Source organism: Festucalex cinctus, chromosome 1 (genome assembly GCF_051991245.1).
Source record: "Festucalex cinctus isolate MCC-2025b chromosome 1, RoL_Fcin_1.0, whole genome shotgun sequence".
NCBI classification, from domain to species: domain Eukaryota; kingdom Metazoa; phylum Chordata; class Actinopteri; order Syngnathiformes; family Syngnathidae; genus Festucalex; species Festucalex cinctus.
Window position 1 is genome coordinate 61,682,824 of NC_135411.1, and position 23,331 is coordinate 61,706,154.

At 41.9% G+C, this 23,331-nt stretch overlaps 36 non-coding genes across 36 annotated transcripts; all 36 read left to right on the forward strand.

Moving 5' to 3' along the window:
• Positions 1-958: 958 nt before the first annotated feature.
• On the forward strand, positions 959-1,046 carry trnay-gua (transfer RNA tyrosine (anticodon GUA)). The gene is given in 2 exon segments: positions 959-995; positions 1,011-1,046. It is a non-coding gene; the product is annotated as a tRNA-Tyr (tRNA).
• Positions 1,047-1,229: 183 nt separating this feature from the next.
• Positions 1,230-1,317, forward strand: trnay-gua (transfer RNA tyrosine (anticodon GUA)). Its single transcript is given in 2 exon segments — positions 1,230-1,266; positions 1,282-1,317. It is a non-coding gene; the product is annotated as a tRNA-Tyr (tRNA).
• A 172-nt stretch (positions 1,318-1,489) lies between these two features.
• trnay-gua (transfer RNA tyrosine (anticodon GUA)) lies at positions 1,490-1,577 on the forward strand. The gene is given in 2 exon segments: positions 1,490-1,526; positions 1,542-1,577. It is a non-coding gene; the product is annotated as a tRNA-Tyr (tRNA).
• A 1,268-nt stretch (positions 1,578-2,845) lies between these two features.
• On the forward strand, positions 2,846-2,933 carry trnay-gua (transfer RNA tyrosine (anticodon GUA)). Its single transcript is given in 2 exon segments — positions 2,846-2,882; positions 2,898-2,933. It is a non-coding gene; the product is annotated as a tRNA-Tyr (tRNA).
• Positions 2,934-3,116: 183 nt separating this feature from the next.
• trnay-gua (transfer RNA tyrosine (anticodon GUA)) lies at positions 3,117-3,204 on the forward strand. Its single transcript is given in 2 exon segments — positions 3,117-3,153; positions 3,169-3,204. It is a non-coding gene; the product is annotated as a tRNA-Tyr (tRNA).
• Positions 3,205-3,376: 172 nt separating this feature from the next.
• trnay-gua (transfer RNA tyrosine (anticodon GUA)) lies at positions 3,377-3,464 on the forward strand. The gene is given in 2 exon segments: positions 3,377-3,413; positions 3,429-3,464. It is a non-coding gene; the product is annotated as a tRNA-Tyr (tRNA).
• A 725-nt stretch (positions 3,465-4,189) lies between these two features.
• On the forward strand, positions 4,190-4,277 carry trnay-gua (transfer RNA tyrosine (anticodon GUA)). The gene is given in 2 exon segments: positions 4,190-4,226; positions 4,242-4,277. It is a non-coding gene; the product is annotated as a tRNA-Tyr (tRNA).
• Positions 4,278-4,461: 184 nt separating this feature from the next.
• Positions 4,462-4,549, forward strand: trnay-gua (transfer RNA tyrosine (anticodon GUA)). Its single transcript is given in 2 exon segments — positions 4,462-4,498; positions 4,514-4,549. It is a non-coding gene; the product is annotated as a tRNA-Tyr (tRNA).
• Positions 4,550-4,721: 172 nt separating this feature from the next.
• Positions 4,722-4,809, forward strand: trnay-gua (transfer RNA tyrosine (anticodon GUA)). The gene is given in 2 exon segments: positions 4,722-4,758; positions 4,774-4,809. It is a non-coding gene; the product is annotated as a tRNA-Tyr (tRNA).
• Positions 4,810-5,534: 725 nt separating this feature from the next.
• On the forward strand, positions 5,535-5,622 carry trnay-gua (transfer RNA tyrosine (anticodon GUA)). The gene is given in 2 exon segments: positions 5,535-5,571; positions 5,587-5,622. It is a non-coding gene; the product is annotated as a tRNA-Tyr (tRNA).
• Positions 5,623-5,805: 183 nt separating this feature from the next.
• Positions 5,806-5,893, forward strand: trnay-gua (transfer RNA tyrosine (anticodon GUA)). Its single transcript is given in 2 exon segments — positions 5,806-5,842; positions 5,858-5,893. It is a non-coding gene; the product is annotated as a tRNA-Tyr (tRNA).
• Positions 5,894-6,065: 172 nt separating this feature from the next.
• trnay-gua (transfer RNA tyrosine (anticodon GUA)) lies at positions 6,066-6,153 on the forward strand. The gene is given in 2 exon segments: positions 6,066-6,102; positions 6,118-6,153. It is a non-coding gene; the product is annotated as a tRNA-Tyr (tRNA).
• Positions 6,154-6,868: 715 nt separating this feature from the next.
• Positions 6,869-6,956, forward strand: trnay-gua (transfer RNA tyrosine (anticodon GUA)). Its single transcript is given in 2 exon segments — positions 6,869-6,905; positions 6,921-6,956. It is a non-coding gene; the product is annotated as a tRNA-Tyr (tRNA).
• Positions 6,957-7,681: 725 nt separating this feature from the next.
• On the forward strand, positions 7,682-7,769 carry trnay-gua (transfer RNA tyrosine (anticodon GUA)). Its single transcript is given in 2 exon segments — positions 7,682-7,718; positions 7,734-7,769. It is a non-coding gene; the product is annotated as a tRNA-Tyr (tRNA).
• Positions 7,770-7,952: 183 nt separating this feature from the next.
• trnay-gua (transfer RNA tyrosine (anticodon GUA)) lies at positions 7,953-8,040 on the forward strand. Its single transcript is given in 2 exon segments — positions 7,953-7,989; positions 8,005-8,040. It is a non-coding gene; the product is annotated as a tRNA-Tyr (tRNA).
• A 172-nt stretch (positions 8,041-8,212) lies between these two features.
• Positions 8,213-8,300, forward strand: trnay-gua (transfer RNA tyrosine (anticodon GUA)). The gene is given in 2 exon segments: positions 8,213-8,249; positions 8,265-8,300. It is a non-coding gene; the product is annotated as a tRNA-Tyr (tRNA).
• A 454-nt stretch (positions 8,301-8,754) lies between these two features.
• trnay-gua (transfer RNA tyrosine (anticodon GUA)) lies at positions 8,755-8,842 on the forward strand. The gene is given in 2 exon segments: positions 8,755-8,791; positions 8,807-8,842. It is a non-coding gene; the product is annotated as a tRNA-Tyr (tRNA).
• Positions 8,843-11,463: 2,621 nt separating this feature from the next.
• On the forward strand, positions 11,464-11,551 carry trnad-guc (transfer RNA aspartic acid (anticodon GUC)). The gene is given in 2 exon segments: positions 11,464-11,500; positions 11,516-11,551. It is a non-coding gene; the product is annotated as a tRNA-Asp (tRNA).
• A 455-nt stretch (positions 11,552-12,006) lies between these two features.
• On the forward strand, positions 12,007-12,094 carry trnay-gua (transfer RNA tyrosine (anticodon GUA)). The gene is given in 2 exon segments: positions 12,007-12,043; positions 12,059-12,094. It is a non-coding gene; the product is annotated as a tRNA-Tyr (tRNA).
• A 1,277-nt stretch (positions 12,095-13,371) lies between these two features.
• On the forward strand, positions 13,372-13,459 carry trnas-gga (transfer RNA serine (anticodon GGA)). The gene is given in 2 exon segments: positions 13,372-13,408; positions 13,424-13,459. It is a non-coding gene; the product is annotated as a tRNA-Ser (tRNA).
• Positions 13,460-14,454: 995 nt separating this feature from the next.
• On the forward strand, positions 14,455-14,542 carry trnay-gua (transfer RNA tyrosine (anticodon GUA)). Its single transcript is given in 2 exon segments — positions 14,455-14,491; positions 14,507-14,542. It is a non-coding gene; the product is annotated as a tRNA-Tyr (tRNA).
• Positions 14,543-14,723: 181 nt separating this feature from the next.
• On the forward strand, positions 14,724-14,811 carry trnay-gua (transfer RNA tyrosine (anticodon GUA)). The gene is given in 2 exon segments: positions 14,724-14,760; positions 14,776-14,811. It is a non-coding gene; the product is annotated as a tRNA-Tyr (tRNA).
• A 723-nt stretch (positions 14,812-15,534) lies between these two features.
• trnad-guc (transfer RNA aspartic acid (anticodon GUC)) lies at positions 15,535-15,622 on the forward strand. Its single transcript is given in 2 exon segments — positions 15,535-15,571; positions 15,587-15,622. It is a non-coding gene; the product is annotated as a tRNA-Asp (tRNA).
• Positions 15,623-16,077: 455 nt separating this feature from the next.
• trnay-gua (transfer RNA tyrosine (anticodon GUA)) lies at positions 16,078-16,165 on the forward strand. Its single transcript is given in 2 exon segments — positions 16,078-16,114; positions 16,130-16,165. It is a non-coding gene; the product is annotated as a tRNA-Tyr (tRNA).
• Positions 16,166-17,442: 1,277 nt separating this feature from the next.
• Positions 17,443-17,530, forward strand: trnas-gga (transfer RNA serine (anticodon GGA)). Its single transcript is given in 2 exon segments — positions 17,443-17,479; positions 17,495-17,530. It is a non-coding gene; the product is annotated as a tRNA-Ser (tRNA).
• Positions 17,531-18,525: 995 nt separating this feature from the next.
• On the forward strand, positions 18,526-18,613 carry trnay-gua (transfer RNA tyrosine (anticodon GUA)). Its single transcript is given in 2 exon segments — positions 18,526-18,562; positions 18,578-18,613. It is a non-coding gene; the product is annotated as a tRNA-Tyr (tRNA).
• Positions 18,614-18,794: 181 nt separating this feature from the next.
• On the forward strand, positions 18,795-18,882 carry trnay-gua (transfer RNA tyrosine (anticodon GUA)). The gene is given in 2 exon segments: positions 18,795-18,831; positions 18,847-18,882. It is a non-coding gene; the product is annotated as a tRNA-Tyr (tRNA).
• Positions 18,883-19,054: 172 nt separating this feature from the next.
• trnay-gua (transfer RNA tyrosine (anticodon GUA)) lies at positions 19,055-19,142 on the forward strand. Its single transcript is given in 2 exon segments — positions 19,055-19,091; positions 19,107-19,142. It is a non-coding gene; the product is annotated as a tRNA-Tyr (tRNA).
• Positions 19,143-19,867: 725 nt separating this feature from the next.
• On the forward strand, positions 19,868-19,955 carry trnay-gua (transfer RNA tyrosine (anticodon GUA)). The gene is given in 2 exon segments: positions 19,868-19,904; positions 19,920-19,955. It is a non-coding gene; the product is annotated as a tRNA-Tyr (tRNA).
• A 183-nt stretch (positions 19,956-20,138) lies between these two features.
• trnay-gua (transfer RNA tyrosine (anticodon GUA)) lies at positions 20,139-20,226 on the forward strand. Its single transcript is given in 2 exon segments — positions 20,139-20,175; positions 20,191-20,226. It is a non-coding gene; the product is annotated as a tRNA-Tyr (tRNA).
• A 715-nt stretch (positions 20,227-20,941) lies between these two features.
• trnay-gua (transfer RNA tyrosine (anticodon GUA)) lies at positions 20,942-21,029 on the forward strand. Its single transcript is given in 2 exon segments — positions 20,942-20,978; positions 20,994-21,029. It is a non-coding gene; the product is annotated as a tRNA-Tyr (tRNA).
• A 183-nt stretch (positions 21,030-21,212) lies between these two features.
• On the forward strand, positions 21,213-21,300 carry trnay-gua (transfer RNA tyrosine (anticodon GUA)). Its single transcript is given in 2 exon segments — positions 21,213-21,249; positions 21,265-21,300. It is a non-coding gene; the product is annotated as a tRNA-Tyr (tRNA).
• A 172-nt stretch (positions 21,301-21,472) lies between these two features.
• On the forward strand, positions 21,473-21,560 carry trnay-gua (transfer RNA tyrosine (anticodon GUA)). The gene is given in 2 exon segments: positions 21,473-21,509; positions 21,525-21,560. It is a non-coding gene; the product is annotated as a tRNA-Tyr (tRNA).
• A 725-nt stretch (positions 21,561-22,285) lies between these two features.
• trnay-gua (transfer RNA tyrosine (anticodon GUA)) lies at positions 22,286-22,373 on the forward strand. The gene is given in 2 exon segments: positions 22,286-22,322; positions 22,338-22,373. It is a non-coding gene; the product is annotated as a tRNA-Tyr (tRNA).
• Positions 22,374-22,556: 183 nt separating this feature from the next.
• trnay-gua (transfer RNA tyrosine (anticodon GUA)) lies at positions 22,557-22,644 on the forward strand. Its single transcript is given in 2 exon segments — positions 22,557-22,593; positions 22,609-22,644. It is a non-coding gene; the product is annotated as a tRNA-Tyr (tRNA).
• Positions 22,645-22,816: 172 nt separating this feature from the next.
• On the forward strand, positions 22,817-22,904 carry trnay-gua (transfer RNA tyrosine (anticodon GUA)). Its single transcript is given in 2 exon segments — positions 22,817-22,853; positions 22,869-22,904. It is a non-coding gene; the product is annotated as a tRNA-Tyr (tRNA).
• Positions 22,905-23,331: the final 427 nt, after the last annotated feature.

The window sequence follows — 23,331 nt, forward strand, 5'->3', positions numbered from 1 at the left end:
TAAAAAACATTTTGGCTCATTCATCAGAACCTACGAAATCTATAATTCCTCAATACCTCCTTGTCACGCAAAGCATACACGCCATCACCTCTCCATTCATGTTAGTTTTCCCCATTCCTCAGACGTTCTAGCAAGCAGTCCGCACCCTTCGATAGCTCAGTTGGTAGAGCGGAGGACTGTAGATGTTCTCAGCTGAAAACCTTAGGTCACTGGTTCAAATCCGGCTCGAAGGATGTTTTGGAGCATTCCCAATCTTAATCAAAAGGAGGAAATAAAAATAATTGTGGCTCATTCATCAGAATCTATGAAATCTATAATTCCTCAATACCTCCTTGTCACGCAAAGCATACCCACAATCAGCTCCATTCTTGTTATTTTTCCTCATTCCTCAGATGTTCTAGCAAGCAGCGAGCACCCTTCGATAGCTCAGTTGGTAGAGCGGAGGACTGTAGATGATCTCAGCTGAAATCCTTAGGTTGCTGATTCAAATCCGGCTTGAAGGATATTTTTGGAGCATTCCCAATCTTAATCAAAAGTAGGAAATAAAAAACATTTTGGCCCATTCATTAGAACCTACGAAATCTATAATTCCTCAATACCTTCTTGTCACGCAAAGCATACCCACCATCGGCTCTCCATTCATGTTATTTTTCCCCATTCCTCAGACGTTCGAGCAAGCAGCGAGCACCCTTCGATAGCTCAGATGGTAGAGCGGAGAACTGTAGATGATCTCAGCTGAAATCCTTAGGTCGCTGGTTCAAATCTGGCTCGAAGGATGTTTTGGACCATTCCCAATCTTAACCAAAAGTAGGAAATAAAAATAATTGTGGCTCATTCATCAGAACCTACGAAATCTATAATTCCTCAATACCTCCTTGTCACGCAAAGCATACCCACGATCAGCTCCATTCTTGTTATTTTTCCTCATTCCTCAGATGTTTTAGCAAGCAGCCAGCACCCTTCGATAGCTCAGTTGGTAGAGCGGAGGACTGTAGATGATCTCAGCTGAAATCCTTAGGTCGCTGGTTCAAATCCGGCTCGAAGGATGTTTTGGACCATTCCCAATCTTAATCAAAAGGAGGAAATAAAAATAATTGTGGCTTATTCATCAGAACCTAAGAAATCTATAATTCCTCAATACCTCCTTGTCATGCAAAGCATTCCCCCAACATCAGCTCAACATTCTTATTTTTCCCCATTCCTCAGATGTTCTAAGAAGGAGCAAGTAACCTTCGATAGCTCAGTTGGTAGAGCGGAGGACTGTAGATGATCTCAGCTGAAATCCTTAGGTCGCTGGTTCAAATCCGGCTCGAAGGATGTTTTGGACCATTCCCAATCTTAATCAAAAGGAGGAAATAAAAATAATTGTGGCTCATTCATCAGAACCTAAGAAATCTATAATTCCTCAATACCTCCTTGTCACGCAAAGCTTTCCCTCAACATTCTTATTTTTCCCCATTCCTCAGATGTTCTAAGAAGGAGCAAGTAACCTTCGATAGCTCAGTTGGTAGAGCGGAGGACTGTAGATGATCTCAGCTGAAATCCTTAGGTCGCTGGTTCCAATCCGGCTCGAAGGATCTTTTGGAGCATTCCCAATCTTAATCAAAAGGAGGAAATAAAAATAATTGTGGCTCATTCATCAGAATCTATGAAATCTATAATTCCTCAATACCTCCTTGTCACGCAAAGCATACCCACAATCAGCTCCATTCTTGTTATTTTTCCTCATTCCTCAGATGTTCTAGCAAGCAGCGAGCACCCTTCGATAGCTCAGTTGGTAGAGCGGAGGACTGTAGATGATCTCAGCTGAAATCCTTAGGTTGCTAATTCAAATCCGGCTTGAAGGATATTTTTGGAGCATTCCCAATCTTAATCAAAAGTAGGAAATAAAAAACATTTTGGCCCATTCATTAGAACCTACGAAATCTATAATTCCTCAATACCTTCTTGTCACGCAAAGCATACCCACCATCGGCTCTCCATTCATGTTATTTTTCCCCATTCCTCAGACGTTCGAGCAAGCAGCGAGCACCCTTCGATAGCTCAGATGGTAGAGCGGAGAACTGTAGATGTTCTCAGCTGAAATCCTTAGGTCACTGGTTCAAATCCGGCTCGAAGGATGTTTTGGAGCATTCCCAATCTTAATCAAAAGGAGGAAATAAAAATAATTGTGGCTCATTCATCAGAATCTATGAAATCTATAATTCCTCAATACCTCCTTGTCACGCAAAGCATACCCACAATCAGCTCCATTCTTGTTATTTTTCCTCATTCCTCAGATGTTCTAGCAAGCAGCGAGCACCCTTCGATAGCTCAGTTGGTAGAGCGGAGGACTGTAGATGATCTCAGCTGAAATCCTTAGGTTGCTGATTCAAATCCGGCTTGAAGGATATTTTTGGAGCATTCCCAATCTTAATCAAAAGTAGGAAATAAAAAACATTTTGGCCCATTCATTAGAACCTACGAAATCTATAATTCCTCAATACCTTCTTGTCACGCAAAGCATACCCACCATCGGCTCTCCATTCATGTTATTTTTCCCCATTCCTCAGACGTTCGAGCAAGCAGCGAGCACCCTTCGATAGCTCAGATGGTAGAGCGGAGAACTGTAGATGATCTCAGCTGAAATCCTTAGGTCGCTGGTTCAAATCTGGCTCGAAGGATGTTTTGGACCATTCCCAATCTTAACCAAAAGTAGGAAATAAAAATAATTGTGGCTCATTCATCAGAACCTACGAAAACTATAATTCCTCAATACCTCCTTGTCACGCAATGCATACCCACGATCAGCTCCATTCTTGTTATTTTTCCTCATTCCTCAGATGTTTTAGCAAGCAGCCAGCACCCTTCGATAGCTCAGTTGGTAGAGCGGAGGACTGTAGATGATCTCAGCTGAAATCCTTAGGTCGCTGGTTCAAATCCGGCTCGAAGGATGTTTTGGACCATTCCCAATCTTAATCAAAAGGAGGAAATAAAAATAATTGTGGCTTATTCATCAGAACCTAAGAAATCTATAATTCCTCAATACCTCCTTGTCATGCAAAGCATTCCCCCAACATCAGCTCAACATTCTTATTTTTCCCCATTCCTCAGATGTTCTAAGAAGGAGCAAGTAACCTTCGATAGCTCAGTTGGTAGAGCGGAGGACTGTAGATGATCTCAGCTGAAATCCTTAGGTCGCTGGTTCAAATCCGGCTCGAAGGATGTTTTGGACCATTCCCAATCTTAATCAAAAGGAGGAAATAAAAATAATTGTGGCTCATTCATCAGAACCTAAGAAATCTATAATTCCTCAATACCTCCTTGTCACGCAAAGCTTTCCCTCAACATTCTTATTTTTCCCCATTCCTCAGATGTTCTAAGAAGGAGCAAGTAACCTTCGATAGCTCAGTTGGTAGAGCGGAGGACTGTAGATGATCTCAGCTGAAATCCTTAGGTCGCTGGTTCAAATCCGGCTCGAAGGATCTTTTGGAGCATTCCCAATCTTAATCAAAAGGAGGAAATAAAAATAATTGTGGCTCATTCATCAGAATCTATGAAATCTATAATTCCTCAATACCTCCTTGTCACGCAAAGCATACCCACAATCAGCTCCATTCTTGTTATTTTTCCTCATTCCTCAGATGTTCTAGCAAGCAGCGAGCACCCTTCGATAGCTCAGTTGGTAGAGCGGAGTACTGTAGATGATCTCAGCTGAAATCCTTAGGTTGCTAATTCAAATCCGGCTTGAAGGATATTTTTGGAGCATTCCCAATCTTAATCAAAAGTAGGAAATAAAAAACATTTTGGCCCATTCATTAGAACCTACGAAATCTATAATTCCTCAATACCTTCTTGTCACGCAAAGCATACCCACCATCGGCTCTCCATTCATGTTATTTTTCCCCATTCCTCAGACGTTCGAGCAAGCAGCGAGCACCCTTCGATAGCTCAGATGGTAGAGCGGAGAACTGTAGATGATCTCAGCTGAAATCCTTAGGTCGCTGGTTCAAATCTGGCTCGAAGGATGTTTTGGACCATTCCCAATCTTAACCAAAAGTAGGAAATAAAAATAATTGTGGCTCATTCATCAGAACCTACGAAATCTATAATTCCTCAATACCTCCTTGTCACGCAAAGCATACCCACGATCAGCTCCATTCTTGTTATTTTTCCTCATTCCTCAGATGTTTTAGCAAGCAGCCAGCACCCTTCGATAGCTCAGTTGGTATAGCGGAGGACTGTAGATGATCTCAGCTGAAATCCTTAGGTCGCTGGTTCAAATCCGGCTCGAAGGATGTTTTGGACCATTCCCAATCTTAATCAAAAGGAGGAAATAAAAATAATTGTGGCTTATTCATCAGAACCTAAGAAATCTATAATTCCTCAATACCTCCTTGTCATGCAAAGCATTCCCCCCAACATCAGCTCAACATTCTTATTTTTCCCCATTCCTCAGATGTTCTAAGAAGGAGCAAGTAACCTTCGATAGCTCAGTTGGTAGAGCGGAGGACTGTAGATGATCTCAGCTGAAATCCTTAGGTGGCTGGTTCAAATCCGGCTCGAAGGATGTTTTGGACCATTCCCAATCTTAATCAAAAGGAGGAAATAAAAATAATTGTGGCTCATTCATCAGAACCTAAGAAATCTATAATTCCTCAATACCTCCTTGTCACGCAAAGCTTTCCCTCAACATTCTTATTTTTCCCCATTCCTCAGATGTTCTAAGAAGGAGCAAGTAACCTTCGATAGCTCAGTTGGTAGAGCGGAGGACTGTAGATGATCTCAGCTGAAATCCTTAGGTCGCTGGTTCAAATCCGGCTCGAAGGATCTTTTGGAGCATTCCCAATCTTAATCAAAAGGAGGAAATAAAAATAATTGTGGCTCATTCATCAGAATCTATGAAATCTATAATTCCTCAATACCTCCTTGTCACGCAAAGCATACCCACAATCAGCTCCATTCTTGTTATTTTTCCTCATTCCTCAGATGTTCTAGCAAGCAGCGAGCACCCTTCGATAGCTCAGTTGGTAGAGCGGAGGACTGTAGATGATCTCAGCTGAAATCCTTAGGTTGCTGATTCAAATCCGGCTTGAAGGATATTTTTGGAGCATTCCCAATCTTAATCAAAAGTAGGAAATAAAAAACATTTTGGCCCATTCATTAGAACCTACGAAATCTATAATTCCTCAATACCTTCTTGTCACGCAAAGCATACCCACCATCGGCTCTCCATTCATGTTATTTTTCCCCATTCCTCAGACGTTCGAGCAAGCAGCGAGCACCCTTCGATAGCTCAGATGGTAGAGCGGAGAACTGTAGATGATCTCAGCTGAAATCCTAAGGTCGCTGGTTCAAATCTGGCTCGAAGGATGTTTTGGACCATTCCCAATCTTAACCAAAAGTAGGAAATAAAAATAATTGTGGCTCATTCATCAGAACCTACGAAAACTATAATTCCTCAATACCTCCTTGTCACGCAAAGCATACCCACGATCAGCTCCATTCTTGTTATTTTTCCTCATTCCTCAGATGTTTTAGCAAGCAGCCAGCACCCTTCGATAGCTCAGTTGGTAGAGCGGAGGACTGTAGATGATCTCAGCTGAAATCCTTAGGTCGCTGGTTCAAATCCGGCTCGAAGGATGTTTTGGACCATTCCCAATCTTAATCAAAAGGAGGAAATAAAAATAATTGTGGCTTATTCATCAGAACCTAAGAAATCTATAATTCCTCAATACCTCCTTGTCATGCAAAGCATTCCCCCAACATCAGCTCAACATTCTTATTTTTCCCCATTCCTCAGATGTTCTAAGAAGGAGCAAGTAACCTTCGAAAGCTCAGTTGGTAGAGCGGAGGACTGTAGATGATCTCAGCTGAAATCCTTAGGTCGCTGGTTCAAATCCGGCTCGAAGGATGTTTTGGACCATTCCCAATCTTAATCAAAAGGAGGAAATAAAAATAATTGTGGCTCATTCATCAGAACCTAAGAAATCTATAATTCCTCAATACCTCCTTGTCACGCAAAGCTTTCCCTCAACATTCTTATTTTTCCCCATTCCTCAGATGTTCTAAGAAGGAGCAAGTAACCTTCGATAGCTCAGTTGGTAGAGCGGAGGACTGTAGATGATCTCAGCTGAAATCCTTAGGTCGCTGGTTCAAATCCGGCTCGAAGGATCTTTTGGAGCATTCCCAATCTTAATCAAAAGGAGGAAATAAAAATAATTGTGGCTCATTCATCAGAATCTATGAAATCTATAATTCCTCAATACCTCCTTGTCACGCAAAGCATACCCACAATCAGCTCCATTCTTGTTATTTTTCCTCATTCCTCAGATGTTCTAGCAAGCAGCGAGCGCCCTTCGATAGCTCAGTTGGTAGAGCGGAGGACTGTAGATGATCTCAGCTGAAATCCTTAGGTTGCTAATTCAAATCCGGCTTGAAGGATATTTTTGGAGCATTCCCAATCTTAATCAAAAGTAGGAAATAAAAAACATTTTGGCCCATTCATTAGAACCTACGAAATCTATAATTCCTCAATACCTTCTTGTCACGCAAAGCATACCCACCATCGGCTCTCCATTCATGTTATTTTTCCCCATTCCTCAGACGTTCGAGCAAGCAGCGAGCACCCTTCGATAGCTCAGATGGTAGAGCGGAGAACTGTAGATGATCTCAGCTGAAATCCTTAGGTCGCTGGTTCAAATCTGGCTCGAAGGATGTTTTGGACCATTCCCAATCTTAACCAAAAGTAGGAAATAAAAATAATTGTGGCTCATTCATCAGAACCTAAGAAATCTATAATTCCTCAATACCTCCTTGTCACGCAAAGCGTTCCCTCAACATTCTTATTTTTCCCCATTCCTCAGATGTTCTAAGAAGGAGCAAGTAACTTTTGATAGCTCAGTTGGTAGAGCGGAGGACTGTAGATGATCTCAGCTGAAATCCTTAGGTCGCTGGTTCAAATCCGGCTCGAAGGATCTTTTGGAGCATTCCCAATCTTAATCAAAAGGAGGAAATAAAAATAATTGTGGCTCATTCATCAGAATCTATGAAATCTATAATTCCTCAATACCTCCTTGTCACGCAAAGCATACCCACAGTCAGCTCCATTCTTGTTATTTTTCCTCATTCCTCAGATGTTCTAGCAAGCAGCGAGCACCCTTCGATAGCTCAGTTGGTAGAGCGGAGGACTGTAGATGATCTCAGCTGAAATCCTTAGGTTGCTGATTCAAATCCGGCTTGAAGGATATTTTTGGAGCATTCCCAATCTTAATCAAAAGTAGGAAATAAAAAACATTTTGGCCCATTCATTAGAACCTACGAAATCTATAATTCCTCAATACCTTCTTGTCACGCAAAGCATACCCACCATCGGCTCTCCATTCATGTTATTTTTCCCCATTCCTCAGACGTTCTAGCAAGTAGCGAGTACCCTTCGATAGCTCAGATGGTAGAGCGGAGAACTGTAGATGATCTCAGCTGAAATCCTTAGGTCGCTGGTTCAAATCTGGCTCGAAGGATGTTTTGGAGCATTCCCAATCTTAACCAAAAGTAGGAAATAAAAATAATTGTGGCTCATTCATCAGAACCTACGAAATCTATAATTCCTCAATACCTCCTTGTCACGCAAAGCATACCCACGATCAGCTCCATTCTTGTTATTTTTCCTCATTCCTCAGATGTTTTAGCAAGCAGCCAGCACCCTTCGATAGCTCAGTTGGTAGAGCGGAGGACTGTAGATGATCTCAGCTGAAATCCTTAGGTCGCTGGTTCAAATCCGGCTCGAAGGATGTTTTGGACCATTCCCAATCTTAATCAAAAGGAGGAAATAAAAATAATTGTGGCTTATTCATCAGAACCTAAGAAATCTATAATTCCTCAATACCTCCTTGTCATGCAAAGCATTCCCCCAACATCAGCTCAACATTCTTATTTTTCCCCATTCCTCAGATGTTCTAAGAAGGAGCAAGTAACCTTCGATAGCTCAGTTGGTAGAGCGCAGGACTGTAGATGATCTCAGCTGAAATCCTTAGGTCGCTGGTTCAAATCCGGCTCGAAGGATGTTTTGGACCATTCCCAATCTTAATCAAAAGGAGGAAATAAAAATAATTGTGGCTCATTCATCAGAACCTAAGAAATCTATAATTCCTCAATACCTCCTTGTCACGTAAAGCATTCCCTCAACATTCTTATTTTTCCCCATTCCTCAGATGTTCTAAGAAGGAGCAAGTAACCTTCGATAGCTCAGTTGGTAGAGCGGAGGACTGTAGATGATCTCAGCTGAAATCCTTAGGTCGCTGTTTCAAATCCGGCTCGAAGGATCTTTTGGAGCATTCCCAATCTTAATCAAAAGTAGGAAATAAAAATAATTGTGTCTCATTCATCAGAATCTACGAAATCTATAATTCCTCAATACCTCATTGTCACGCAAAGCATACCCACGATCAGCTCCATTCTTGTTATTTTTCCTCATTCCTCAGATGTTCTAGCAAGCAGCCAGCACCCTTCGATAGCTCAGTTGGTAGAGCGGAGGACTGTAGACGATCTCAGCTGAAAACCTTAGGTTGCTGGTTCAAATCCGGCTTGAAGGTTATTTTGGAGCATTCCCAATCTTAATCAAAAGTAGGAAATAAAAAACATTTTGGCTCATTCATCAGAACCTACGAAATCTATAATTCCTCAATACCTCCTTGTCACGCAAAGCATACACGCCATCAGCTCTCCATTCATGTTAGTTTTCCCCATTCCTCAGACGTTCTAGCAAGCAGTCCGCACCCTTCGATAGCTCAGTTGGTAGAGCGGAGGACTGTAGATGTTCTCAGCTGAAATCCTTAGGTCACTGGTTCAAATCCGGCTCGAAGGATGTTTTGGAGCATTCCCAATCTTAATCAAAAGGAGGAAATAAAAATAATTGTGGCTCATTCATCAGAACCTACGAAATCTATAATTCCTCAATACCTCCTTGTCACGCAAAGCATACCCACGATCAGCTCCATTCTTGTTATTTTTCCTCATTCCTCAGATGTTCTAGCAAGCAGCCAGCACCCTTCGATAGCTCAGTTGGTAGAACGGAGTACTGTAGATGATCTCAGCTGAAATCCTTAGGTCGCTGGTTCAAATCCGGCTTGAAGGATTTATTTGGGAGCATTCCCAATCTTAATCAAAAGTAGGAAATAAAAAGCATTTTGGCTCACTCATTCGAACCTACGAAATCTATAATTCCTCAATACCTCCTTGTCACGCAAAGCATACACACCATCAGCTCTCCATTCTTGTTGTTTTTCCCCATTCCTCAGATGTTCTTGCAAGCGGCCAGCACCCTTCGATAGCTCAGTTGGTAGAGCGGACTGTAGATAATCTCAGCTGAAATCCTTAGGTCGCTGGTTCAAATCCGGCTCGAAGGATATTTTGGAGCATTCCCAATCTTAATCAAAAGTAGGAAATAAAAATAATTGTGGCTCATTCATCAGAACCTACGAAATCTATAATTCCTCAATAGCTCCTTGTCACGTAAAGCCTTCCCCCAACATCAGCTCTCCATTCTTATTTTTCCCCATTCCTAAGATGTTCTAAGAAGGAGCAAGCAACCTTCAAAAGCTCAGTTAGTAGAGCGGAGGACTGTAGATGTTCTCTGCTGGAATCCTTAGGTCGCTGGTGAAAATCCGGATCGAAGGATATTTTGGAGCATTCCCAATCTTAATCAAAAGTAGGAAATAATAATAATTGTGACTCATTCATCAGAACCTACGAAATCTATAATTCCTCAATACCACCTTGTCACGCAAAGCATTCCCCCAACATCAGCTCTCCATTCTTGTTATTTTTCCCCATTCCTCAGATGTTCTAAGAAGGAGCAAGCAACCTTCGATAGCTCAGTTGGTAGAGCGGAGGACTGGAGACGTTCTCTGCTGGAATCCTTAGGTCGATAGTTGAAATCCGGCTCGAAGGAGGTTTTGTAGCATTCCCAATCTTAATCAAAAGTAGGAAATAATAATTGTGGCTCATTCATCAGAACCTACGAAATCTATAATTCCTCAATACCTCCTTGTCACGCAAAGCATACACACCATCAGCTCTCCATTCATGTTAGTATTCCCCATTCCTCAGACGTTCTAGCAAGCAATCCGCACCCTTCGATAGCTCAGTTGTTAGAGCGGAGGCCTGTAGATGATCTCAGCTGAAATCCTTAGGTCGCTGGTTCAAATCCGGCTCGAAGGATGTTTTGGCCCATTCCCAATCTTAATCAAAAGGAGGAAATAAAAATAATTGTGGCTCATTCATCAGAACCTACGAAATCTAAAATTCCTCAATACCTCCTTGTCACGCAAAGCATTCCCCCAACATCAGCTCTCCATTCTTGTTATTTTTCCCCATTCCTCAGATGTTCTAAGAAGGAGCAAGCAACCTTCGATAGCTCAGTTGGTAGAGCGGAGGACTGGAGACGTTCTCTGCTGGAATCCTTAGGTCGATAGTTGAAATCCGGCTCGAAGGAGATTTTGTAGCATTCCCAATCTTAATCAAAAGTAGGAAATAATAATTGTGGCTCATTCATCAGAACCTACGAAATCTATAATTCCTCAATACCTCCTTGTCACGCAAAGCATACACACCATCAGCTCTCCATTCATGTTAGTATTCCCCATTCCTCAGACGTTCTAGCAAGCAATCCGCACCCTTCGATAGCTCAGTTGTTAGAGCGGAGGCCTGTAGATGATCTCAGCTGAAATCCTTAGGTCGCTGGTTCAAATCCGGCTCGAAGGATGTTTTGGCCCATTCCCAATCTTAATCAAAAGGAGGAAATAAAAATAATTGTGGCTCATTCATCAGAACCTACGAAATCTAAAATTCCTCAATACCTCCTTGTCACGCAAAGCATACCCACCAGTAGCTCCATTCTTGTTATTTTTCCTCATTCCTCAGATGTTCTAGCAAGCAGCCAGCACCCTTTGATAGCTCAGTTGGTAGAGCGGAGGACTGTAGATGATCTCAGCTGAAATCCTTAGGTCGCTGGTTCAAATCCGGAATGAAGGTTTTTTTTGGAGCATTCCCAATCTTAATCCAAAGTAGGAAATAAAAAACATTTTGGCTCATTCATCAGAACCTACGAAATCTATATTTCCTCAATACCTCCTTGTCACGCAAAGCATACCCACCATCGGCTCTCCATTCATGTTGTTTTTCCCCATTCCTCAGATGTTCTAAGAAGTAGCAAGCAACCTTCAATAGCTCAGTTGGTAGAGCGGAGGACTGTAGATGTACTCTGCTGGAATCCTTGGGTCTCTGGTTCAAATCCGGCTTGAATGATATTTTGGAGCATTCCCAATCTTAATCAAAAGTAGGAAATAAAAAACATTTTGGCTCATTCATCAGAATCTACGAAATCTATAATTCCTCAATTCCTCCTTGTCACGCAAAGATACCGACCGTCAGCTCGTCATTGTTAATTTTCCCCATTCCTCAGACGTTCTAGCAAGCAGTCAGCACCCTTCGATAGCTCAGTTAGTAGAGCGGAGGACTGTCGATGATCTCAGCTGAAATCCTTAGGTCACTGGTTCAAATCCGGCTCGAAGGATGTTTTGGAGCATTCCCAATCTTAATCAAAAGGAGGAAATAAAAATAATTGTGGCTCATTCATCAGAATCTATGAAATCTTATAATTCCTCAATACCTCCTTGTCACGCAAAGCATACCCACGATCAGCTCCATTCTTGTTATTTTTCCTCATTCCTCAGATGTTCTAGCAAGCAGCCAGCACCCTTCGATAGCTCAGTTGGTAGAGCGGAGGACTGTAGATGATCTCAGCTGAAATCCTGAGGTCGCTGGTTAAAATCTGGCTCGAAGGATATTTTGGAGCATTTCCAATCTTAATCAAAAGGAGGAAATAAAAATAATTGTGGCTCATTCATCAGAACCGCCGAAATCTATAATTCCTCAATACCTCCTTGTCACGCAAAGCATACACACCATCAGCGCTCCATTCTTGTTATTTTTCCTCATTCCTCAGACGTTCTAGCGAACAGTCAGCACCCTTTGATAGCTCAGTTGGTAGAGCGGAGGACTGTAGATGATCTCAGCTGAAATCCTTAGGTCGCTAGTTCAAATCCGGCTCGAAGGATATTTTTGAGCATTGCCAATCTTAATCAAAAGGAGCAAATAAAAACAATTGTGGCTCATTCATCAGAACCTACGAAATCTATAATTCCTCAATACCTCCTTGTCACGCAAAGCATTCCCCCAACATCAGCGCTCCATTCTTGTTATTTTTCCTCATTCCTCAGACGTTCTAGCAAACAGTCAGCACCCTTCGATAGCTCAGTTGGTAGAGCGCAGGACTGTAGATGATCTCAGCTGAAGTCCTTAGGTCGCTGGTTCAAATCCGGTTCGAAGGATGTTTTGGAGCATTCCCAATCTTAATCAAAAGGAGGAAATAAAAATAATTGTGGCTCATTCATCAGAATCTATGAAATCTATAATTCCTCAATACCTCCTTGTCACGCAAAGCATACCAACCATCATCTCCATTCTTGTTATTTTTCCTCATTCCTCAGATGTTCTAGCAAGCATCCAGCACCCTTCGATAGCTCAGTTGGTAGAGTGCAGGACTGTAGATGATCTCAGCTGAAATCCTTAGGTGGCTGGTTCAAATCCGGCTTAAAGGATTTTTTTGGAGCATTCCCAATCTTAATCAAAAGTAGGAAATAAAAAACATTTTGGCCCTTTCATTAGAACCTACGAAATCTATAATTCCTTAATTCCATACTTGTCACGCAAATCATACCCACCATCGGCTCTCCATTCGTTATTTTTCCCCATTCCTCAGACGTTCTAGCAAGCAGGGAGCACCCTTGCGATAGCTCAGTTGGCAGAGCGTAGGACTGTAGATTATCTCAGCTGAAATCCTTATGTCGCTGGTTAAAATCCGGCTCGAAGGATATTTTGGAGCATTGCCAATCTTAATCAAAAGTAGGAAATAAAAATAATTGTGGCTCATTCGTCAGAACCTACGAAATCTATAATTCCTCAATACCTCCTTGTCACGCAAAGCATTCCCCCAACATCAGCTCTCCATTCTTATTATTTTTCCCCATTCCTAAGATGTTCTAAGAAGGAGCAAGCAACCTTCAAAAGCTCAGTTGGTAGAGCGGAGGACTGTAGATGTTCTCTGCTGGAATCCTTAGGTCGCTGGTGAAAATCCGGATCGAAGGATATTTTGGAGCATTCCCAATCTTAATCAAAAGTAGGAAATAATAATAATTGTGACTCATTCATCAGAACCTACGAAATCTATAATTCCTCAATACCTCCTTGTCACGCAAAGCATTCCCCCAACATCAGCTCTCCATTCTTGTTATTTTTCCCCATTCCTCAGATGTTCTAAGAAGAAGCAAGCAACCTTCGATAGCTCAGTTGGTAGAGCGGAGGACTGGAGACGTTCTCTGCTGGAATCCTTAGGTCGCTGGTTAAAATCCGGCTCGAAGGAAATTTTGTAGCATTCCCAATCTTAATCAAAAGTAGGAAATAATAATTGTGGCTCATTCATCAGAACCTACGAAATCTATAATTCCTCAATACCTCCTTGTCACGCAAAGCATACACACCATCAGCTCTCCATTCATGTTAGTTTTCCCCATTCCTCAGACGTTCGAGCACTCAGTCCGCACCCTTCGAGAGCTCAGTTGGTAGGGCGGAGGACTATAGTTGATCTCAGCTGAAATCCTTAGGTCACTGGTTCAAATCCGGCTCTAAGGATGTTTTGGAGCATTCCCAATCTTAATCAAAAGGAGGAAATAAAAATAATTGTGGCTCATTCATCAGAATCTACGAAATCTATAATTCCTCAATACGTCCTTGTCACGCAAAGCATACCCACGATCAGCTCCATTCTTGTTATTTTTCCTCATTCCTCAGATGTTCTAGCAAGCAGCCAGCACCCTTCGATATCTCAGTTGGTAGAGCGGAGGACTGTAGATGATCTCAGCTGAAATCCCTAGGTCACTGGTTCAAATCCGGCTTGAAGGTTTTTTTTTTGAGCATTCCCAATCTTAATCAAAAGTAGGAAATAAAAAACATTTTGGCCCATTCATTAGAACCTACGAAATCTATAATTCCTCAATACCTTCTTGTCACGCAAAGCATACCCACCATCGGCTCTCCATTCATGTTATTTTTCCCCATTCCTCAGACGTTCGAGCAAGCAGCGAGCACCCTTCGATAGCTCAGATGGTAGAGCGGAGAACTGTAGATGATCTCAGCTGAAATCCTTAGGTCGCTGGTTCAAATCTGGCTCGAAGGATGTTTTGGACCATTCCCAATCTTAACCAAAAGTAGGAAATAAAAATAATTGTGGCTCATTCATCAGAACCTACGAAATCTATAATTCCTCAATACCTCCTTGTCACGCAAAGCATACCCACGATCAGCTCCATTCTTGTTATTTTTCCTCATTCCTCAGATGTTTTAGCAAGCAGCCAGCACCCTTCGATAGCTCAGTTGGTATAGCGGAGGACTGTAGATGATCTCAGCTGAAATCCTTAGGTCGCTGGTTCAAATCCGGCTCGAAGGATGTTTTGGACCATTCCCAATCTTAATCAAAAGGAGGAAATAAAAATAATTGTGGCTTATTCATCAGAACCTAAGAAATCTATAATTCCTCAATACCTCCTTGTCATGCAAAGCATTCCTCCCATCAGCTCAACATTCTTATTTTTCCCCATTCCTCAGATGTTCTAAGAAGGAGCAAGTAACCTTCGATAGCTCAGTTGGTAGAGCGGAGGACTGTAGATGATCTCAGCTGAAATCCTTAGGTCGCTGGTTCAAATCCGGCTCGAAGGATGTTTTGGCCCATTCCCAATCTTAATCAAAAGGAGGAAATAAAAATAATTGTGGCTCATTCATCAGAACCTACGAAATCTAAAATTCCTCAATACCTCCTTGTCACGCAAAGCATACCCACCAGTAGCTCCATTCTTGTTATTTTTCCTCATTCCTCAGATGTTCTAGCAAGCAGCCAGCACCCTTTGATAGCTCAGTTGGTAGAGCGGAGGACTGTAGATGATCTCAGCTGAAATCCTTAGGTCGCTGGTTCAAATCCGGAATGAAGGTTTTTTTTGGAGCATTCCCAATCTTAATCCAAAGTAGGAAATAAAAAACATTTTGGCTCATTCATCAGAACCTACGAAATCTATATTTCCTCAATACCTCCTTGTCACGCAAAGCATACCCACCATCGGCTCTCCATTCATGTTGTTTTTCCCCATTCCTCAGATGTTCTAAGAAGTAGCAAGCAACCTTCAATAGCTCAGTTGGTAGAGCGGAGGACTGTAGATGTACTCTGCTGGAATCCTTGGGTCTCTGGTTCAAATCCGGCTTGAATGATATTTTGGAGCATTCCCAATCTTAATCAAAAGTAGGAAATAAAAAACATTTTGGCTCATTCATCAGAATCTACGAAATCTATAATTCCTCAATTCCTCCTTGTCACGCAAAGATACCGACCGTCAGCTCGTCATTGTTAATTTTCCCCATTCCTCAGACGTTCTAGCAAGCAGTCAGCACCCTTCGATAGCTCAGTTAGTAGAGCGGAGGACTGTCGATGATCTCAGCTGAAATCCTTAGGTCACTGGTTCAAATCCGGCTCGAAGGATGTTTTGGAGCATTCCCAATCTTAATCAAAAGGAGGAAATAAAAATAATTGTGGCTCATTCATCAGAATCTATGAAATCTTATAATTCCTCAATACCTCCTTGTCACGCAAAGCATACCCACGATCAGCTCCATTCTTGTTATTTTTCCTCATTCCTCAGATGTTCTAGCAAGCAGCCAGCACCCTTCGATAGCTCAGTTGGTAGAGCGGAGGACTGTAGATGATCTCAGCTGAAATCCTGAGGTCGCTGGTTAAAATCTGGCTCGAAGGATATTTTGGAGCATTTCCAATCTTAATCAAAAGGAGGAAATAAAAATAATTGTGGCTCATTCATCAGAACCGCCGAAATCTATAATTCCTCAATACCTCCTTGTCACGCAAAGCATACACACCATCAGCGCTCCATTCTTGTTATTTTTCCTCATTCCTCAGACGTTCTAGCGAACAGTCAGCACCCTTTGATAGCTCAGTTGGTAGAGCGGAGGACTGTAGATGATCTCAGCTGAAATCCTTAGGTCGCTAGTTCAAATCCGGCTCGAAGGATATTTTTGAGCATTGCCAATCTTAATCAAAAGGAGCAAATAAAAACAATTGTGGCTCATTCATCAGAACCTACGAAATCTATAATTCCTCAATACCTCCTTGTCACGCAAAGCATTCCCCCAACATCAGCGCTCCATTCTTGTTATTTTTCCTCATTCCTCAGACGTTCTAGCAAACAGTCAGCACCCTTCGATAGCTCAGTTGGTAGAGCGCAGGACTGTAGATGATCTCAGCTGAAGTCCTTAGGTCGCTGGTTCAAATCCGGTTCGAAGGATGTTTTGGAGCATTCCCAATCTTAATCAAAAGGAGGAAATAAAAATAATTGTGGCTCATTCATCAGAATCTATGAAATCTATAATTCCTCAATACCTCCTTGTCACGCAAAGCATACCAACCATCATCTCCATTCTTGTTATTTTTCCTCATTCCTCAGATGTTCTAGCAAGCATCCAGCACCCTTCGATAGCTCAGTTGGTAGAGTGCAGGACTGTAGATGATCTCAGCTGAAATCCTTAGGTGGCTGGTTCAAATCCGGCTTAAAGGATTTTTTTGGAGCATTCCCAATCTTAATCAAAAGTAGGAAATAAAAAACATTTTGGCCCTTTCATTAGAACCTACGAAATCTATAATTCCTTAATTCCATACTTGTCACGCAAATCATACCCACCATCGGCTCTCCATTCGTTATTTTTCCCCATTCCTCAGACGTTCTAGCAAGCAGGGAGCACCCTTGCGATAGCTCAGTTGGCAGAGCGAAGGACTGTAGATTATCTCAGCTGAAATCCTTATGTCGCTGGTTAAAATCCGGCTCGAAGGATATTTTGGAGCATTGCCAATCTTAATCAAAAGTAGGAAATAAAAATAATTGTGGCTCATTCGTCAGAACCTACGAAATCTATAATTCCTCAATACCTCCTTGTCACGCAAAGCATTCCCCCAACATCAGCTCTCCATTCTTATTATTTTTCCCCATTCCTAAGATGTTCTAAGAAGGAGCAAGCAACCTTCAAAAGCTCAGTTGGTAGAGCGGAGGACTGTAGATGTTCTCTGCTGGAATCCTTAGGTCGCTGGTGAAAATCCGGATCGAAGGATATTTTGGAGCATTCCCAATCTTAATCAAAAGTAGGAAATAATAATAATTGTGACTCATTCATCAGAACCTACGAAATCTATAATTCCTCAATACCTCCTTGTCACGCAAAGCATTCCCCCAACATCAGCTCTCCATTCTTGTTATTTTTCCCCATTCCTCAGATGTTCTAAGAAGAAGCAAGCAACCTTCGATAGCTCAGTTGGTAGAGCGGAGGACTGGAGACGTTCTCTGCTGGAATCCTTAGGTCGCTGGTTAAAATCCGGCTCGAAGGAAATTTTGTAGCATTCCCAATCTTAATCAAAAGTAGGAAATAATAATTGTGGCTCATTCATCAGAACCTACGAAATCTATAATTCCTCAATACCTCCTTGTCACGCAAAGCATACACACCATCAGCTCTCCATTCATGTTAGTTTTCCCCATTCCTCAGACGTTCGAGCACTCAGTCCGCACCCTTCGAGAGCTCAGTTGGTAGGGCGGAGGACTATAGTTGATCTCAGCTGAAATCCTTAGGTCACTGGTTCAAATCCGGCTCTAAGGATGTTTTGGAGCATTCCCAATCTTAATCAAAAGGAGGAAATAAAAATAATTGTGGCTCATTCATCAGAATCTACGAAATCTATAATTCCTCAATACGTCCTTGTCACGCAAAGCATACCCACGATCAGCTCCATTCTTGTTATTTTTCCTCATTCCTCAGATGTTCTAGCAAGCAGCCAGCACCCTTCGATATCTCAGTTGGTAGAGCGGAGGACTGTAGATGATCTCAGCTGAAATCCCTAGGTCACTGGTTCAAATCCGGCTTGAAGGTTTTTTTTTTGAGCATTCCCAATCTTAATCAAAAGTAGGAAATAAAAAACATTTTGGCCCATTCATTAGAACCTACGAAATCTATAATTCCTCAATACCTTCTTGTCACGCAAAGCATACCCACCATCGGCTCTCCATTCATGTTATTTTTCCCCATTCCTCAGACGTTCGAGCAAGCAGCGAGCACCCTTCGATAGCTCAGATGGTAGAGCGGAGAACTGTAGATGATCTCAGCTGAAATCCTTAGGTCGCTGGTTCAAATCTGGCTCGAAGGATGTTTTGGACCATTCCCAATCTTAACCAAAAGTAGGAAATAAAAATAATTGTGGCTCATTCATCAGAACCTACGAAATCTATAATTCCTCAATACCTCCTTGTCACGCAAAGCATACCCACGATCAGCTCCATTCTTGTTATTTTTCCTCATTCCTCAGATGTTTTAGCAAGCAGCCAGCACCCTTCGATAGCTCAGTTGGTATAGCGGAGGACTGTAGATGATCTCAGCTGAAATCCTTAGGTCGCTGGTTCAAATCCGGCTCGAAGGATGTTTTGGACCATTCCCAATCTTAATCAAAAGGAGGAAATAAAAATAATTGTGGCTTATTCATCAGAACCTAAGAAATCTATAATTCCTCAATACCTCCTTGTCATGCAAAGCATTCCCCCCATCAGCTCAACATTCTTATTTTTCCCCATTCCTCAGATGTTCTAAGAAGGAGCAAGTAACCTTCGATAGCTCAGTTGGTAGAGCGGAGGACTGTAGATGATCTCAGCTGAAATCCTTAGGTCGCTGGTTCAAATCCGGCTCGAAGGATGTTTTGGACCATTCCCAATCTTAATCAAAAGGAGGAAATAAAAATAATTGTGGCTCATTCATCAGAACCTAAGAAATCTATAATTCCTCAATACCTCCTTGTCACGCAAAGCTTTCCCTCAACATTCTTATTTTTCCCCATTCCTCAGATGTTCTAAGAAGGAGCAAGTAACCTTCGATAGCTCAGTTGGTAGAGCGGAGGACTGTAGATGATCTCAGCTGAAATCCTTAGGTCGCTGGTTCAAATCCGGCTCGAAGGATCTTTTGGAGCATTCCCAATCTTAATCAAAAGGAGGAAATAAAAATAATTGTGGCTCATTCATCAGAATCTATGAAATCTATAATTCCTCAATACCTCCTTGTCACGCAAAGCATACCCACAATCAGCTCCATTCTTGTTATTTTTCCTCATTCCTCAGATGTTCTAGCAAGCAGCGAGCACCCTTCGATAGCTCAGTTGGTAGAGCGGAGGACTGTAGATGATCTCAGCTGAAATCCTTAGGTTGCTGATTCAAATCCGGCTTGAAGGATATTTTTGGAGCATTCCCAATCTTAATCAAAAGTAGGAAATAAAAAACATTTTGGCCCATTCATTAGAACCTACGAAATCTATAATTCCTCAATACCTTCTTGTCACGCAAAGCATACCCACCATCGGCTCTCCATTCATGTTATTTTTCCCCATTCCTCAGACGTTCGAGCAAGCAGCGAGCACCCTTCGATAGCTCAGATGGTAGAGCGGAGAACTGTAGATGATCTCAGCTGAAATCCTTAGGTCGCTGGTTCAAATCTGGCTCGAAGGATGTTTTGGACCATTCCCAATCTTAACCAAAAGTAGGAAATAAAAATAATTGTGGCTCATTCATCAGAACCTACGAAAACTATAATTCCTCAATACCTCCTTGTCACGCAAAGCATACCCACGATCAGCTCCATTCTTGTTATTTTTCCTCATTCCTCAGATGTTTTAGCAAGCAGCCAGCACCCTTCGATAGCTCAGTTGGTAGAGCGGAGGACTGTAGATGATCTCAGCTGAAATCCTTAGGTCGCTGGTTCAAATCCGGCTCGAAGGATGTTTTGGACCATTCCCAATCTTAATCAAAAGGAGGAAATAAAAATAATTGTGGCTTATTCATCAGAACCTAAGAAATCTATAATTCCTCAATACCTCCTTGTCATGCAAAGCATTCCCCCAACATCAGCTCAACATTCTTATTTTTCCCCATTCCTCAGATGTTCTAAGAAGGAGCAAGTAACCTTCGATAGCTCAGTTGGTAGAGCGGAGGACTGTAGATGATCTCAGCTGAAATCCTTAGGTCGCTGGTTCAAATCCGGCTCGAAGGATGTTTTGGACCATTCCCAATCTTAATCAAAAGGAGGAAATAAAAATAATTGTGGCTCATTCATCAGAACCTAAGAAATCTATAATTCCTCAATACCTCCTTGTCACGCAAAGCTTTCCCTCAACATTCTTATTTTTCCCCATTCCTCAGATGTTCTAAGAAGGAGCAAGTAACCTTCGATAGCTCAGTTGGTAGAGCGGAGGACTGTAGATGATCTCAGCTGAAATCCTTAGGTTGCTAATTCAAATCCGGCTTGAAGGATATTTTTGGAGCATTCCCAATCTTAATCAAAAGTAGGAAATAAAAAACATTTTGGCCCATTCATTAGAACCTACGAAATCTATAATTCCTCAATACCTTCTTGTCACGCAAAGCATACCCACCATCGGCTCTCCATTCATGTTATTTTTCCCCATTCCTCAGACGTTCGAGCAAGCAGCGAGCACCCTTCGATAGCTCAGATGGTAGAGCGGAGAACTGTAGATGATCTCAGCTGAAATCCTTAGGTCGCTGGTTCAAATCTGGCTCGAAGGATGTTTTGGACCATTCCCAATCTTAACCAAAAGTAGGAAATAAAAATAATTGTGGCTCATTCATCAGAACCTACGAAATCTATAATTCCTCAATACCTCCTTGTCACGCAAAGCATACCCACGATCAGCTCCATTCTTGTTATTTTTCCTCATTCCTCAGATGTTTTAGCAAGCAGCCAGCACCCTTTGATAGCTCAGTTGGTATAGCGGAGGACTGTAGATGATCTCAGCTGAAATCCTTAGGTCGCTGGTTCAAATCCGGCTCGAAGGATGTTTTGGACCATTCCCAATCTTAATCAAAAGGAGGAAATAAAAATAATTGTGGCTTATTCATCAGAACCTAAGAAATCTATAATTCCTCAATACCTCCTTGTCATGCAAAGCATTCCCCCAACATCAGCTCAACATTCTTATTTTTCCCCATTCCTCAGATGTTCTAAGAAGGAGCAAGTAACCTTCGATAGCTCAGTTGGTAGAGCGGAGGACTGTAGATGATCTCAGCTGAAATCCTTAGGTCGCTGGTTCAAATCCGGCTCGAAGGATGTTTTGGACCATTCCCAATCTTAATCAAAAGGAGGAAATAAAAATAATTGTGGCTCATTCATCAGAACCTAAGAAATCTATAATTCCTCAATACCTCCTTGTCACGCAAAGCTTTCCCTCAACATTCTTATTTTTCCCCATTCCTCAGATGTTCTAAGAAGGAGCAAGTAACCTTCGATAGCTCAGTTGGTAGAGCGGAGGACTGTAGATGATCTCAGCTGAAATCCTTAGGTCGCTGGTTCAAATCCGGCTCGAAGGATCTTTTGGAGCATTCCCAATCTTAATCAAAAGGAGGAAATAAAAATAATTGTGGCTCATTCATCAGAATCTATGAAATCTATAATTCCTCAATACCTCCTTGTCACGCAAAGCATACCCACAATCAGCTCCATTCTTGTTATTTTTCCTCATTCCTCAGATGTTCTAGCAAGCAGCGAGCACCCTTCGATAGCTCAGTTGGTAGAGCGGAGGACTGTAGATGATCTCAGCTGAAATCCTTAGGTTGCTGATTCAAATCCGGCTTGAAGGATATTTTTGGAGCATTCCCAATCTTAATCAAAAGTAGGAAATAAAAAACATTTTGGCCCATTCATTAGAACCTACGAAATCTATAATTCCTCAATACCTTCTTGTCACGCAAAGCATACCCACCATCGGCTCTCCATTCATGTTATTTTTCCCCATTCCTCAGACGTTCTAGCAAGTAGCGAGTACCCTTCGATAGCTCAGATGGTAGAGCGGAGAACTGTAGATGATCTCAGCTGAAATCCTTAGGTCGCTGGTTCAAATCTGGCTCGAAGGATGTTTTGGAGCATTCCCAATCTTAACCAAAAGTAGGAAATAAAAATAATTGTGGCTCATTCATCAGAACCTACGAAATCTATAATTCCTCAATACCTCCTTGTCACGCAAAGCATACCCACGATCAGCTCCATTCTTGTTATTTTTCCTCATTCCTCAGATGTTTTAGCAAGCAGCCAGCACCCTTCGATAGCTCAGTTGGTAGAGCGGAGGACTGTAGATGATCTCAGCTGAAATCCTTAGGTCGCTGGTTCAAATCCGGCTCGAAGGATGTTTTGGACCATTCCCAATCTTAATCAAAAGGAGGAAATAAAAATAATTGTGGCTTATTCATCAGAACCTAAGAAATCTATAATTCCTCAATACCTCCTTGTCATGCAAAGCATTCCCCCAACATCAGCTCAACATTCTTATTTTTCCCCATTCCTCAGATGTTCTAAGAAGGAGCAAGTAACCTTCGATAGCTCAGTTGGTAGAGCGCAGGACTGTAGATGATCTCAGCTGAAATCCTTAGGTCGCTGGTTCAAATCCGGCTCGAAGGATGTTTTGGACCATTCCCAATCTTAATCAAAAGGAGGAAATAAAAATAATTGTGGCTCATTCATCAGAACCTAAGAAATCTATAATTCCTCAATACCTCCTTGTCACGTAAAGCATTCCCTCAACATTCTTATTTTTCCCCATTCCTCAGATGTTCTAAGAAGGAGCAAGTAACCTTCGATAGCTCAGTTGGTAGAGCGGAGGACTGTAGATGATCTCAGCTGAAATCCTTAGGTCGCTGGTTCAAATCCGGCTCGAAGGATCTTTTGGAGCATTCCCAATCTTAATCAAAAGTAGGAAATAAAAATAATTGTGGCTCATTCTTCAGAATCTACGAAATCTATAATTCCTCAATACCTCATTGTCACGCAAAGCATACCCACGATCAGCTCCATTCTTGTTATTTTTCCTCATTCCTCAGATGTTCTAGCAAGCAGCCAGCACCCTTCGATAGCTCAGTTGGTAGAGCGGAGGACTGTAGACGATCTCAGCTGAAAACCTTAGGTTGCTGGTTCAAATCCGGCTTGAAGGTTATTTTGGAGCATTCCCAATCTTAATCAAAAGTAGGAAATAAAAAACATTTTGGCTCATTCATCAGAACCTACGAAATCTATAATTCCTCAATACCTCCTTGTCACGCAAAGCATACACGCCATCAGCTCTCCATTCATGTTAGTTTTCCCCATTCC